At 37.7% G+C, this 12,784-nt stretch overlaps 1 protein-coding gene across 7 annotated transcripts in view; it reads right to left on the bottom strand.

Moving 5' to 3' along the window:
• Positions 1 to 12,784, bottom strand: part of SHLD2 (shieldin complex subunit 2) — an 88,959-nt gene that overhangs the window by 3,090 nt on the left and 73,085 nt on the right. The gene's annotated exons all lie outside the window — the stretch shown is intronic.

Genomic DNA, 12,784 nt, shown 5'->3' with positions numbered 1-12,784 from the left:
CAATTTAATATAAACCTGCTATACTCATTTGTCAGTGAATAAGGTGATCCCCAAACATTTATTAAGGACTTGCTAGGTGTTGGACACTATTAATTGCAGAGAAAGAAATTCAAATACACTATTCATGCCCCGAAGGAGCTCACACTAATAGGAAAGACAACACATAAGTAAATGCACACACACATGCAGCTAATCCCAGAGGGAAGACACAGCCAATCAAGAGGCCCAGGAAGCCTTCTGTAGGGCACTACATCCTGAGAACTGGGACAGCCTGAAATGGCCGAAATGGAGACAGCATGCTGTGTTTGAGGACCGCAAAGAGGTCAGTGTGGCTGGATTGTGGAGCACTCATGGAAGGGAATAAAGGGAAAGAAGGCTGGTAAAGTAGGAGGAGGCCGGATTGTAAAGAGGATCATGGGGAGGAAGGGGAGAGTGTCAGGAATTCACTTTGGCAGCTGAATGGAGGAGGAACATGAGGAAAGCAGGGCTGGGGAGTGGAGGGACTGTAGAGGTGAAAGCCTGGATGTGGAGTGAGCGGGAGTGAGGAGCTGAAGATGCTTTAAAGTTCTGGCAGCAGCCTAGACAAGGAAAGCAACATTGGGGGCAAGTCCCCAAGTTCTATTTCTTATTCTCCAGGCTTCACTCCCAGCCTCGGCTGTCTCCTCCATCCTGTGCCTTCTCTCTCCCTGCTGGATTCTGTGCAGAGTCTTCACTCTAAGCTGGGTCCATTCCTGCCACCCATCCTTGTCCGGGGCTCACAGCCATGACCCAGCCAGGTAGGTGGGCCTTCTCGGCACCTCCGCGTGGGGAAAGGCCTGAGGGTCCAGCAGGCAGAACAAGCCCAGGGGGTGGGACATGGCCCCTGAGTAGCCCATGCTCTGCACTTCCAGTGAGGGTGAGACAGAGAGATCTAGGTAATTTTTAAAAAAGAGGGAGCTCTTGTTTATTTTGTTGGGTGTAGCAAGAAGAGGGAGACTTTTGGATCCCATGACAACCATGCTGAGAATGAGACATTGGAGGATGGAGGATATCCTCATTATCTCTCAAACCTCTTTAAAACTGGAATATCAAGCATGAGATAAAGATACCAACAATAGAAAGGAGGCAAAAATCCAATTAACTAACAATGTGAAGCCTAATAAACTCTAACATCAGTTTTACACAGCCTCCCTCCCCCACTGCCCAAAGTTGTGGCACCCAGGCCATACAAGCTGGCCCACAAGTTAGTTATGTTTCCTCCCTGGAAATACAAATGGCAGAAGCTGGCTCAGGGCAGAGTCCACCCAGAGAAAGGAGAGCAAAGGGAACTAGGGAAGGAGATGTGTGTGGCTGGGTGGCATTCCATTAAATCCAAGAAAAGGAGCCCAACATCCAGGGAGGATGGGCTCCTTGCATGGGAGAAAGCTCCTGGTCCATAGGGAAATGACTGTCAAAGGGGAAGGAACCAGAAAGGGGTGGGAGGGGGGAAAGAAAAGGGTCCAGCTAAGCCCTATGCAAATATCTCATGTGACTCTACAACTCCTCTGGGGGTGGGGAGTGCTAATCCTATCTCCATTTTACAGATCAGAAAATTGAGCCAGAAGGAAACAACTTGCTCACAATCACACAAGGGTGCATTTAAACTCAGATCTTCCTGACCCAGGCCCAGGGCTTGATCTAATTTTTCACTTTGTTGTCTTGTGAGCATTGGGGGGGAAGGGGGGGAGAAACTGACCAAAGATCTCTGGGGAAAAAAGAAGGCAATTAAATCCCCTGAGCAGAAATATATAAACCAAGTATTTTCTAGAATTTAATTAGAAGGAAAAAAGAGACTATAAATTTAGAAATAATTTAACAGGGCAAATTCCTTCAGGCTCCAAATCTAAGACAACCCTGATCCTGAAGCTTCAAGGTGGCGCCAAGCTGTATCTGGCTCTCTTGCAGTCACAAAAGAAGCCAAGGCTTACAGCCCCAACAAAGCCAAGGGAGGGTTGGCCTCCCTCGATAATACAGAATGAATCCAGAGGATCCATCCAACAACATAAGGCTTGCTCAGTTAATGAGGAACTCTCCTGATGGCATGCCAGATTTGTCAGAAAGTTCTGGCTATTTGCTGAATCTCTTCTCTAGCCAAGAAGAAGGGACAGCCCCAGTTTTATCTCCAATTCCTCCCACCCCACACTCCCTACCCCGGCCAGACACTATACTGTACTTTACATAAAACTGGCACTTGCAGATTTGTTGAACCATGTGGGAACTCAAGACCGGGATGGTATTCTTAGCACTTAAAAAATAGAATATAAAACTTCTCCCTAAGTGTAAAGAGCAATCCCATCTGTCACATAGTTGCTTGTTTATTGATACTAAATGAAAAAAAGAATTTTTCTATCTGGCTCAAGCCTGATTTTAAAAATATATCTTGATATATGGCTAGATGCTAAATTCATCAATAATGGTTATTCTAAGACTGTGCTGTGAATATAGAATTTATAATGAAGAGGTTAAATCCATTTCTGTACTCTTGCATTTAGATTTAATTGGATCTCAGTGGCTATTATATTATTATTAGAAAACCACAAATTAATGTAACATTTTTGTTAAGGATTCTGTTTATTTGAACAGAGCTGAAATTAAATGGCTTTCTTGTATATATTCTTATATATGCATTAAAATTATATATGCATTGCTTTAAACTTTAAACTGGGATTACTTTAAATTGTTACTCGATATATTTTTGTATCCATCCTAGAATTTTTTGTAAACTTTAGATAAATCTGGCAATTTTAAATGAATTCCTTTTTGTACTGGAATACATCTTACAATATTGGGCTTCTGATTTCTGTTTATAGATAGGTATTATATAGGTGATAGATATTGGTGATAGGTGAAATTATGAATTCCCTGTTCTAATAAAAGATTCCACAAGGCTTGAGCTGACTTTCATTATCTTACCTGTTTATTGGCAAAATAAATTGAAAGTTTGTTTCTAGATCAATTTTATAGGAAACTTATACAAGAGACTTGATCTGGAAAAGAACAGATCAAAGCCACAGGATTGCATCAGAAGTATGTAGAGGAAGGGAGACACCTACTTTTTACTTTGTGTCTTTTATCTGTAAGATCTACTTAACAATGGGGACTATCCTCTTCAATTTCGTCAATACTATCAAGAAGGATTGCTGGGGGCAGCTAGGTGGCTCAGTGGACAGAGCACCAGCCTTGAATTCAGAAGGATCAGAGTTCAAATTTGATCTCAGACGCTTAACACTTACTAGCTATGTGACCCTGGGCAAGTCACTTAACCCCAGCCTCAGGGGAAAAAAAAAAAAAGGGGATTGCCCTTTCTGATTTTTTTCAAGCCATTTTGTCATCCATTTTCACATTTTTTCCCCTTTCACTTTGTGTCTCCCCTTATAAGTTCCAAGAAATCCTTATAAATAATTTTTCTTTGGTCTAAAAGAGATGGCCAAAGGACCATTCTTTTTAACAACCTATTGGCGGCCTTGTTAATAAAATGGTTAAATTGTCCCTCCCCCCCAAAAAAAGAAAAGCTCAAATTAACATTATCTATATTGTGTATTTTTATTTTGTTAAACATTTCCTAATGACCTCTGGATCTGGTGTGAGCCATACTGTGGAGGCCTGCCAAGTTTGACATGTCTGGTGTTTCTACTATTAAACTATTTCTGGATTCAAGATGGTTGACTTCAGCATATGCAAAATAAGGGCACGTTTTTATTAAAAGACTGGACAGCCTGGATTTTTTTACAATCTCACTTTCTTCAGGTGTTTACTGAATAATTTAAAAATCAAAGAGAAAGAGGGTCATGTGTTCCATAGAGAAATAAAAATTTTAGAAACTGCAAAAGGCATTATAAATTCTAATTTGCAACTTTTTAAAGCATTCCTTCTTGAATATAATTCCCTATTTCAGTTCTTTACAAATGATTTTTAGTGTCTTAAAAGTGTAAGGAAAAAGAAAGGGGGGATATATGAAGGAGAAAGGAAGAAAATTTAAAACTCAAAATTTTTTAAAATGTTAAAAATTATCTTTACACATAAATGAGGAAAAATATTTCTGTTAAGAAATGTAAGAAAAAATAATATATTGTCTGGATTCTTACAAGGTGCTATATCAGTTATCTAATTTAGCATGGTACTTAATAGTTTTCTAGTTCGCTAATGTACTTAGTACTTATTAGAGTTCTACAAGATTCACACCTTTAAGAGAGCATATATAAGCTAGGAGCCTCAACCAAGATTCAGTCCAGGACATTCAGAAGTCAGAGAGGACATGCCCATTAAAGGACAAGCCCACTCTTGGAAGGAGAGACAGATTCATTCCACCTTCCACCTTTGTGCTGGCTGGAGACATTTGGAGAGAGCTAGAGGCAGAAGCTGGCAGAGGCAAAGGACTAGCAGCAAGAGCTCTCAGAACCAAGGTGAGAAATAGGCCTGTAAGAAAGCTAACCCGGACCCAGGAAGGAGACAATACTAAAAAAGAGAAAATAAAGGATTTGGACTTTAACTCCTGGCTGCATTTGGGATGATTACATGGACTGAAACTAAGGCTGCCTCCAGAAGCCCCTCAAGAAAACTGCTCCCAGAGAATAATATATTTTAGAGAAGAATATTACAATTATCAATCCTCAACTTCCATAGATGTCATATTCTTATAAAATAGTGCAAAATCAAAAAAATGTGAATGTTGATAAATTGAACCTGTGAGAAGTAGGTTCCCACAACCATCAAAAAATATAATCTTTTGCTAGAAAAAGCTGAAAATATACTTTTCTGCATACAAATCTTTATAACAAAACATTAATTCTGATACATGTACTTTTCCTTACACAGTAACCATGAAATAACTCGTAAAATGCAGTATACAAAATAAAAGTGGTAACAAGCAAAACATTTTTTCTTGCTAGGTAATTCCTTAGAATTCCAAAGCTTTTTGTTCTAACATCTCAATTTAAAAAACTGATTTAAGACAATATTCACTTTTTATAAAACATGAAATCTACAGTACCATAAATATTATATAACAAATGAAATTCTTAAAACTAAAACATTTTTACATCTGAACCTTACCTTTCACTGTGTCAAAAGGCAACTTGAGGGCACTGTACTGTATGCTATACTGATGTCTACCCCTCTATCTTACTCGCTCTCTGAAAATCCAGAAAGAGGTTGCTAAGACTTTAGTTTCTGCTGTCAAAAGATGACAGTCTGGTAAGATGACAATATCACACAACCCAAACTAGCGGATGGTGCTGCAGATCATGAAGGACATACTAGGTCAATCAGTTCAGGGACATAATTGTAACACAAAACTTGAGTTTTTAAGGCAAACAATAAAAATTTGAGATGCACAGGGAGTTCTTTATTCTACAGTGGTAGGGTGGACAAGAAAAGTGAAGTGCCTAGTAAGATACTAGCTGTTTCACAAATGCATATTGTACCTCTCATTTTTTTCTTTGCTATGTATAGTCACAAATGTGTACAGCTGCCAACACGAAAGTAAAAATGAGGTCACTAATAAAATCACCTGAATATTTGAAGTCTTGAAAGTTAAATGTGTGACTATTAAAGACTGATTTTATTTGCAGTGTCATATGCATCAGGCCAGTGTTATAGTGCATTATATTAACAAACCAAAGCTGACTCCATTTCATGACATTAAGCTTCTTGAGGTCATGGACTATGACAAGAGCAAAGTGCCTGGGAACTCTTTCACACACCTACCAAAAAGCACCCAATAATGTTTAGTAGAAGTGATACAGAATTTCCACAACTACAATAATATGTTTCAGTATCACTTCAAACAAAATACATCAAAGCTATCCAGAGTTCCCTTTTTACAGTGATGCCTAACTTAAGAAATGGAAAATTCACAAAAATGATTCAAGGGTCTGATGTTTTAACATATTAATAAAACACATGAAAATATTAATCTAGTCAAAAAGTCAGAAAGGGAAAAAGTCTAATGACTAAATCCCCTTGATATTGATTTTTACCATATTTCTAAAGACCATTACTTGTATGGAAAATTCAAATCTACTTTAAAGATTAAACTTATGGTGATCAAAAATTAACTTACAAAAAAGTAACAAATAACAATTTTTGTACTAAGTAACCACTAAGAAAGAGAAGGAACTTTGATTTATTATTTTATTTTTCCCCAGTTACATATAAAACAATTTCTTGTGTTTGTTTTTAAAATTTTGAATTCTGGATTCTCTCCCTTCCTCCCTTTCCTCCCCCCTCTATTGAGAATGCACCTGTAAAATTATGCAAAACATTTCCATAAAAGTCATGTTTTGAAAGAAAACATAGAATTCCACCCCCTAAAAAAAACCTGCAAGAAAAATATAGTTAAAAAAACAAAAAGAATGATTCAATCTGTATTCAGATTCAATCAGTTCTTTCTCTAGATATGGATAGCATGAGAGAAGGAACTTTGAAGAAAGATTATTCAGCCAGCATGAGAAGGGGAGATAATTAAAGTGAATGAGATGAGATGAATGTAAGAAAAAGAAAACCACCACAGAGTATAAAGGCAAACTTTTCCTAGTGGATTAGAACTTTAGATGAATAAGACTCCTTAGGGTTGCATTAATCATTCATATAGTTGTGTTCCAAAGATATTGGAAAATCACATATTTGCCAACTGAGTTACATTACCATGAATCGCAAATAAAAACTGATAAGTGGATAACTATTAACACTCCACTGAGTTAAAGTGGGTTTAAGGTCTTAAAAGTTCAGAAAAACATCAGTCTAAAATTATCAAAAGTCAAAATCAAACATTGGGAAATATCTGACCTGATTTTAGATAAACGTCTTTTCTCTGACCTCAGGCCCTGCTGGAGTAGAGGCTCTCATAACTATTTATTGGGTCACTAGAGTAAAGTCTGAGTTGGTCTTGGTATTCCCAGCAAAGAACTTGGAACTATAATTCATTTAATAAATGTTTAACGACTGATAAGTCTTCCCACGTCAACTCTGTTGATCACTCTTTCTTCTGAATATTTTATTACATTGCTGTCCAGATTCTCTTTCTACCTGTCTACCCACACCATGGTAACCTCCTTTGTGTTATCATTTCTTAAGGACATATTTTTTTTCTTTTTGTTCTAGACCTACAACTTCATTCATTGGTGCAGGAAACTTCTTCCAAGGCAGACTGGCAACTCTTCAGCCTCCTAACAGTCTGAAAGAGTGAGTCCCCTGATTGGGGCACTAAGATGTTAGGTGGTCTGTCCATGATGACAGAGCTACTCCTCAGACTTGACCTCAAGCCTTTCTATCTTCAAGGCTACTCCCGATCTACTAGGTAATACAGCCTTTTCAGAGATGTTTAAATGATGCACAATGGTTGTAAAAATAAGGAGACTAACAGATCCTAGAGGCAACATTAGCCAGCAAACCAACAAGTAGAACAAGACAGCTTCTAAGACCAACAATCTATTTAGAGCAGAAGTTTATTTGAAAGCACAGAGTATGACAATCAGTATTGCCTCCCAAAACTGTGAGAAAAGCTACAGGAAAAAACAGGAAAAGGACTTGGTTGAAACCCAGTGAAGTCTTATCACCACAAGGACATTTATAAATGAAAGCAGAAGAAAAAAGCAAACACATGTGAAATGATGCAGATTACCAAAACCCTGATGGCAAAATACACTCATTAGCAAAAATAATGTAGATGCCAGACTATGACTCCACTGCCTCAGTATATGGCGTACTATAGCTAGGAACAAATTAATTGGCTGATAATAAATAGCACATGATAAAAAGGGTTTGAAGGCTATTGATTTAGTCTGCATAAAATCTAATGGATCAATTGTGCCAAGCACTGTGCTAAGCTCTGGGGATACAGAAAGAAGCAAAAAGCAGCCCCTGCCCTCACAGAGTTTACAATCTCACAGGGGAGATATATTTACATACAATGCATGTATATATAGAATAAAAAGGGAGTAATAACATTCCACCTAATATTTATTAGAACATAGCTTTCGTTACTGATATACACACAATCAGTTCATCCTATTTCAAATATGGAATGGTAAAATATTTATGACTATGTGAAAGTCAATCAGTTTCATGATACTCTTCTACAGAGGAAGTTCCTTGGGAGAAACTTCTACCAATGGAAGCTAATATAGACTAAAGGCAAAAACTGAATAGTATTTTTCTAGAGTTCTGGGCCAAATCTCTAGCCTTGTGAATGCACACACATACATAATCACATACAATTAATTTTGTCACTAATTTTGGGAAAGATCAGGAAGGGAGATGGCAGAGGAGTGGGCCTTGAAGGGAGCTGCTGAAATTAGGGGGCGAGAGGGTGAGGAGGTATTCCAACATGAGGGACAAGCTTGTGCCAAGAGGCATAAGGTGGAACAAGGCACAACAAGCATGATGGTTTTGCTGGAAGATAGGTGCAGATGAGTAATATGGGATAAGTTTGGAAAGGTAGGGTGGGGCTGTATTATTAAAGGCTTTAAATGCCAAACAGAGGAGTTTGTATTTTATCCAAGAATCAAGAAGGATTCAATCCTGTCTACAAGCCTCTGATCTCTCTTATTTTTTATTTCTGTACTTTATTTTCCAATTAATTCTTCATTATTTTCCCTTTTGCCCATCTGTGCAAGGAAGTCATTGTTACACGTATTCATTTAATTTGGAGAGAGACAGCTACTAAATTCTTCATAGAATTCCTTTATTTTCTCATTCTCTGTAATAAATACCATAACATTCATTACAATTATCCTTTTTGTAGCTTTTTTTTTTTTTTTTTTTTTTTTTTGTTTTTGTTTTCAAATGCTTATTTCCTGGGCACTCCAATATGATAGGTGTGAGACTATTTTTTTGCCTTCAGGCTTCTGAGAAAGTCATCTCTGCCAGTATCGTTGTTCAAGGAGAACTTGTAAATTTTCCTTCCATTTCCTCTAATTTATTCTTTGGCTTTATTCATAGAGATTGTCAAGACTGATATGATTTTGTTTCTCTAGACACAGACTTACTTGGTCACTGGACAATTTGGTGACTCTCACATGGGTGTAGTATGAGCAGCTAAGTTACCATTTGTAACTGGGTCTAAAAACAGTAGGATTGCTGGGCTCCATTTTACCATGGTGACTATAGAAAAGGGAGTGGAATGCACAGATCTGAGAGCTGAGGTAGCCCAAGATTCAGGACCCAATGCTCCATGTCTTTGCGAAATGGTTCCCAGTGGGCCAGTTCCTGGGAGGCCAATATGCCCTGCTTCCAGTGTGGCACTCTGCAGAGTGTCACAGTAATTGCTTGGCTGGCAAAGTTTGGGAACCCAGCCTCACAAGACCAGTCAGGCCAGGACAGGAGGTATAGGAGGAGGAGCTGGGCCAGCTTAGCTTCCCTAACATGGATTTCTGATTAGTGCCTAATCAAGGAAAGGTCAGAAATCTAAAAAGCCATAGTTGTGACCTTTCCAGCACAAAATTACAAATTAAATCCATTTGCAAATGATCTGAGCAGGATCTGTGGGATGGGGGTGGCAGGACCTCACAGCAGAACAAGGGGATTCATCTTAAATCAGCCCCTCATGCAGGGACCACAACTCTGTCTTGCTAACTAACCCAAGAGAGATAGCCTTGAACATAATCTCTAGCAGAGAACAATTTCCAGAAGTCTAAGCTCCTTCTCAGAGGGGGACCTACGAAGCCATTACTTATGGCTAGGGGGCTCTTCCTTTGCCTGGGAGAGAGGATCTCAGACACAGATTACCAGATCTGTGTGTCTCTAACCCAGGAGAGGGGAGGGCACAGCCACTCCCTGGGAGAAGACTAAGGCTGCAGCAGCAGGTTTCTGACCTCAGTGGCAGAATAGGAAGTAAGAGAGATAAGACTCATACAATACCACCATAAATGGGCAGAGTAAGGCTGGAGGTAAGCAATGAAAGAATAAAGAGCTGATGATGACGCCAGGTATATCCAAGACACAATTCCCAAGAGGAGAATAGCTCCAGGACATCTACAAGCAAATCCTCAAAGAAATACATGGCTTGTCTACAAGATCAGCTAGAATTCCTGGAGAAAATGATGCAAAAGTGAAATATGACATAAATGAGAGTGATAAAAAACTTGTACAAGAAGTACAAAACTGAACCCAGGTAACACTCTCTAAAAATCAGAATGAACCAAGAAGTTAATGTCTCTATGAGATAATAATAAGAAATAATAAAACAAAGCCAAAATTGTACACTATCTCAAAGTCCGATTCTTTTTGTACAGCAAAATAACTGTTTGGACAAGTATACATATATTGTATTTAACTTATATTGAAAAAATAGGGGGAAAAAGTAGGGTATCTCATAACAAACACAACTGGTCTGAAAAAGAGATCAAAGAGAGATCATATGAAAATCATTAGGCTACTGAAAAACTTAGATATCATATTTCAAGAAATCATGAAAGAAAACTTCCCAGACACATTAGAAGAGGGCAAAATGAAAATAGAATCTACTGGTCTTTTTCTGAAAGAAACCCAAAAATGAAATATTCTAGGAATATTGTAAACAAGATCCAGAGCTTTTTGGCTTAAGGGGGAAAAAATACTGTAAGCAGCCAAAAAGAACCATAGTCAAGATTCACTTGAGATTTTGCAGTTATCATTATTACAAGGGAAGGGAAAGAACAGAATATGATACTGACAGTCCTTATCTTACCTAAGTGCAAACCTCTTCATAGAGGGAGTTTTACATAATGTGAATTTGCCCACAGATGTGGAGAAAGAAAGGAAAAGGAAGCATAATACTATATGGTAAAGTTTACTTAGGTGTTTTTTTGGAATTTATATATTTTTTAGAATTCTTAGTGTAATGTAAAATGTATGGGATTGCCTATCATCTAGGGGAGGGAGTAGAGGGAAGGAGGGGAAAATTTGGAAAAATGAATACAAGGGATAATGTTATAAAAAAAATTACTCATACATATATACTGTCAAAAAAATTTATAATTATAAAATTTAAAAAATTTTTTAAAAAAGAGTCAAAGATGACAATAGAAGTTATGTATTTGAAAAAAAAAGAATTCTTTATGTAAAAATGAATTTGCTTAATACAAATTTGTGTAAAACAAGAACTGTTTGTATTCTAAAAGGTAAAAGAAGACCGGCCTACAATCAAGAATAACTTACTCAGCAAAACTGAATATAAAAATACAGGGAGAAAATGGATCTTCAATGTAATAGAGGAATTTTAAGCATTCTTGATAAAAAGAACGGAGTTGAGTAAAAATTTTGAAATACAAACAGAAGATGAGTTAAGAGAACCATAAAAAAGGTCAATACAAGGAAACATTAGAAAGAACTTTGTTAAGGACTGTTGGGCCTTGAAACCTTCTACCCTATCTGTTTTCCATGACCCCTATAACACAATGCCTTGGTTAACAGTACAAACCAGAATTGGGTTGACGCACTCCAGAGTGTATTCTGCATGTGCACTAGGGGTTCCAACAAGAGAATTATGGCACAAACAGATATGCATCAAGTATATGCCAAGAACTCCCCTCCATTGGAAGGACTGTTGCCTAGGCATGTGACCTGGGGAAATGGAGGACGGTTGGGGGGAAGATATTAGGGGCAAGGGACAAGGGAGGAGAGACCATCATGGGAGACATCATGACTGTACCAAATAAAGTATGCCTGCTGCAACCTCCATTGGGTGTGGTGATTATCTTGTCTCCAGTATCCAGAGACATCGAAAAAGTCTTTGAGGCAACTGGGTAAAGAAAGGTACCGCCCAGTTGGGAGTAGCCTAACAAGAACTCAATGCTTGCATTTTAATGGGGTTGGGGGGTGGGTGAAGGAGGTAATACCAGAGTCTCTCCAGAACTTGGTCATCAGGAGCCAGAAAGGAAGGAAAATAAAACCGAAGACCTGAAATTGGTGGTGTATATTGAGGTTCTTGAAACAAAGGGGTGAAAAGAGCACATTAGGGAAGAGAAGGGTAATTAATCTCACATATCTGTGCAGGCAGAAATTTATACAAACATGGAAGTGTTGGGAAGAATGGATGTCATATGAACCTAACTTTTCTTTGAATTGGTCAAAGGAAGGTATAGATAAACATAAATATATACAAAGAATTCAATATAGAAAGAAAATCAATTCAACAAGGAAACAGGAAGGATGAGGGAGTGGGGAAATTGAGGAGGGATTAGTCTTAAGCAAAACAAAGCCTAAGATCAGTCCGGACATCATGAAGAGAGATTTAAAAGACAAACAAGAAAGGGCAAAAAATAAGAAAAAATGTAAGAGAACAGAATAAAGGGAAATAAAATTAGTGATCATAATTATGAGTGAGATGAATTCATGACAGCTTATTGCAAAATGCAGAAAGCAGAATATAACAATATGTCATTCATATATACATATATTGTATTTAATTTATAATTTAACATATTTAACATGTACTGGTCAACCTGCCATCTGGAGCGGAGGAAGGAGGGGAAAAATTAGAACAAAAGGTGTGGCAATTGTCAGTGTTGTAAAATTACCCATGCACATATCTGGTAAATAAAAACTATTAAAAAAAAAAACCAATATGTCATTGATAAGAAACTCATATAGAAATTGCTCACATATGAGTTAAAACCTACTGTGCCTCAGCATAATTTTTTTTTAAATAGGCAGCAATCTTAGACAAAGCAAAGCTAGACAAAAAAGATAAATAAGGAAACTATCTTTGCTGAATGGCACCACAGACAATGAAATAATTTCAATACCAAACATGTGCCAAATAGCAAAGCATATAACTGCTTAAAGG

Source organism: Sminthopsis crassicaudata, chromosome 2, assembly GCF_048593235.1.
Source record: "Sminthopsis crassicaudata isolate SCR6 chromosome 2, ASM4859323v1, whole genome shotgun sequence".
Taxonomy (NCBI): domain Eukaryota; kingdom Metazoa; phylum Chordata; class Mammalia; order Dasyuromorphia; family Dasyuridae; genus Sminthopsis; species Sminthopsis crassicaudata.
This window is presented reverse-complemented; position numbering and strand designations above follow the sequence as displayed.